The following is a 3,829-nucleotide window of genomic DNA, read 5'->3' on the forward strand; positions in this document are numbered from 1 at the left end:
TATATAGAATAACAGATCTAACGTGTGACATACATGTTAAGCTAATAATGCTTCTGTTAGTTGAGGTCTGAATTAGATGCATCTAGGTTAATATCATTATAGACATTAACTACGGTTTTCTAATATGAGTCTTGTAAAAACTAGCATAACCGTTTTAATAAAATAATAATTTTTGAGTGGCCGAATGTAAATTCAAAATTTAGAAGTTTTAACTTGAAAATTTAAAGGTGAAATTTAATTTCAATGAATTTTTCTGAGTTGGAAAATGTATCTTTTGCGATAGATTTTTGTAAAAATGGGTACCGGTGCTTAAACCGGCACTACCGGCTCTAGTTTGCATGGTACCATGTATTTTGAAGAAATTAAATTTATTATTTTAAAAGGATAAAAATAATTTATAATCGAAAACTGGGCGCTAATCTTAAAGGTTTTCGCCCAAAGTGGGCTAAATAAGCTAAAAACACTAACGGATTAGACCGGGCCCAAACCGGACCCAAGACCCAACATATATAAGGCCAATTAATGAGCGTTCAGCTCATTTTTCACCACAAAGAGAGAGGGAAACGCGGATTGAGAGAGGAGGGAGAAGAAAAGGGGTGATACTATTCATTGTCACCTTCCGGGAGTCATAACTTGAGCTACGGAGCTCCGACTGATGAGCCGTTTGCGGCCATGCGAAGCTCTTGTTGAGCTCTTCGTTTTTATCTAGGTTTTGTTGGTAAGAACTTGCATATCAAGCTCCAGTTTCCTGCCCTAGTTTTTTTACTTTTTTGGGCTTGGTTTTGAGTAGATTTTGTACTTTTGCTTGTTTAGGTGATCTCTAGTTGTGGGTAATTGTCGGGCTCTGCCCCAATCACCATTAGATAAGGTAAGAAACCTCTATATCCTTGTGGTTTGGTGTAGTGTGAGATTTAGTTGTTAATACATGGTTATGTTGTATGTATGAAGCTTGTTTATGGAGTTGGTGGTGGCTTTTGGTTTGGCTTTGGTGGTTTAGAGCTTGTTGGGATCATGTTTGGTGTTTGAGCATATTTGGAATCGACCAATGTATGGTTTCAATTTTTTTTATGTAATATGTAATGTTTCTGGACACTTAGGCTAGTGGCCTTTAAGATAGGATTGAATAATATGGTTGTATGATTAATTGTATGTGAATATTATGATTGATGATGATGATGATAAGGGTTGAATGAGTTGTATGTGGGAAAGTATGATTTTGATGTTAATATGATGAATGTTGGGGTAATTATGATTGATAAAGATTATGAGTATTGATGACGATGAATTGATGATAATATGTCTATTTGGATGAAAGTTTGGAAATATGTAATGTTGATGATTGATGGGAATGGTGAGTGGTTATATGGATGTTAATGAGGCCCATGGAAATTGAAAGATGTGAATTAGGTTGGATTTAGAATTGTTGAATGATTTAGAAGGTTGTGTGATTGAGAAAATGGTTGAAGCACTATTTGGTATGAATTTTTGGGTTGTTTTGGTAAAAATAGGTTTTAGGCCAACTTTGGTGGATCATATATTGAGCTACAATTTTTTAAATTGATTAAATTTAATATCAAATTAAAGATAATTCAAAGAGCTTTAAAAGGGTATAGATTTTGTAGAAATATGAATTTTGTAGAGAAAGATATGATCATTAGAAGTTGGTATTAAAATTCTGAATTTTGTGATGTTGCAGAATTTGTAATTTTTGGTTTGTGTGAACGCACACTGCTGTGCGCGTGCTCTGACCAGTGGCTATATTTGGACTTGTGCGTACGCATAGCCCTGTGCACATGTACACCCTGTGAATGTTTGAAAACATGCGTACGCACACACTGGTGCAAACGCACACACAGGGAGATGCCCACTGTTGAGAGCGATCGCACGCTCTGGTGCGCACACGCAGGCCCTGTGAATTTTGCAAGTTGTTTATACGCACAACATTGTGTGTATGCAGAAGTAGGAAAAACTCTTCTGGGTGTGCGTACGCACAACCTATGCGTACGCACACTACCCTGTTTTGCAATGAAAACCTTATTTTTAACTGTTTTACCTTTGCAGCAAGCTTGCAGATTTCCGTAACACTTATTTAAAACCTTTTTGCCAGGTTTAAGGTCTAGAATTAAGGGAGAAAATAATAAAGTAATAAAAAGGGTATTCTTAGTTATGAGTTTAGAGCCGGTGACATAGGTTTTAAAAAAGATTTGATTTTTGAAAATGTTTGATTTTAAAATTTGAAATTCGAAATTTTAAATTTTGAAATTGAATTTTAAAATTTGAATTTGAAATAAGATAAGATAAGATTTTTGAATTTTAAAGAAAGATAAAAGACAAGATAAGATTTTGAAAAAAATATGATTTATGAAAAGATTTGATTTTGAAAAGATTTGAAATTTGAAACTAAGATAAGAAAAGATAATGATTTTGAAATTAAAATTTGAAAAACTTGTTGATGATTTTCGAAAATTAATGCATAGATAAGAAAAGATATTTATTTTTTTTATTTTTTGAATTTAATGAAGAAAGAGAAAAACAACTAAAAGACACCAAACTTAAAATTTTTAGATCAAAACAAAGAGAAAAACAAGAACACTTTGAAGATAAAAAAGAATACCAAGAACAAAGCTCAAAGAATTCAAAGAACACAAGAACATGCAAAAGACACCAATTTTAAAGATTTTGAAAACCAAAGACAAAATTTATGAAAAATTAAAGAAATTACACAAGAAGACACCAAACTTAAAGATTGACATAAGACTCAAACAAAAGAAACTATTTTTGAAAATTTTTTGAAAGAAAGACTTAAAGAATTCGAAAATTTCAACAAGAACAAAACCAAAAGACTCAAACCAAAAACAAAGATTAAATAAAGAAAAGAAAAAAAATTTTTTAAAAAGGTTTTTGATTTTTCGAAAAAAATAAAAATAAAAGAAAAGACTCTAACAAAATTAAAGACAATACCTAATCTAAGGAACAAGATAATCTATCAGTTGTCCAAACTCAAACAATCCCTGGTAACGGCGCCAAAAACTTGGTGCACGAATCCCCACACTTCGTACAACTGAACCAGCAGGTGCACTGGGTCGTCCAAATAATACCTGAGCGAGTCAGGGTCGATCCCATGAGGATTATGGTTTGAAGCAAGCTATGGTTATCCTGCAGATCTTAGTCAGGTGAGTTAGAGATGTTGGTATGTTGTTTTATTGCATGAAAGGAATAATGAGATCTGAACTAGGTTGACCTCTTTATTATGATAAGAAGATGGTTAAGGCTTGGAGATGCTTTGTCCTTCTGGATTGACTCTGGTCTTACTGTCTTCTTCAACTGTGAATGATTTCTTCTATAGTAGGCTATATCTGATTGTCTCCGGTTGAGAGGTCACCAATCTCCTCCAGATCTGAACCCCAGGGTTAGTGTGGATCCATTCTGATTGAGGGTGAAACTCCTGCAGTCCGTTCTTCTTAATGATCCTACTCAAAATGCCACAGACAAGGTCGGATCTTCCGGATCAGAGAATGCTGTGCCTTTGGGTTCTAGCCTCTACCACAGAGACCCTAATCTCCCCATACCTTGGCTGAAGTGGTGTCTTGAGAAGTCCCTAACGAAGTCGTGGATTAGCTGTCTAAGAGATGTATAATCAAGCTAGTGGTTCGATGCTTTCCAGTTATGTATGCACACGAACCCAAGAAGAACACGGGTGGTTGTCAAGCACACGGTCTTAGAGTGAAGAACGAGATAATTGTCATGGGTCATCCCATTCATCAAGTTGAAGAACGAACATACATCTTAGAATTGAATCAAACACGGATTAAAGAGAAACAGTAATACT

The sequence above is a fragment of the Arachis hypogaea genome, chromosome 20 (assembly GCF_003086295.3).
Source record: "Arachis hypogaea cultivar Tifrunner chromosome 20, arahy.Tifrunner.gnm2.J5K5, whole genome shotgun sequence".
NCBI lineage: Eukaryota > Viridiplantae > Streptophyta > Magnoliopsida > Fabales > Fabaceae > Arachis > Arachis hypogaea.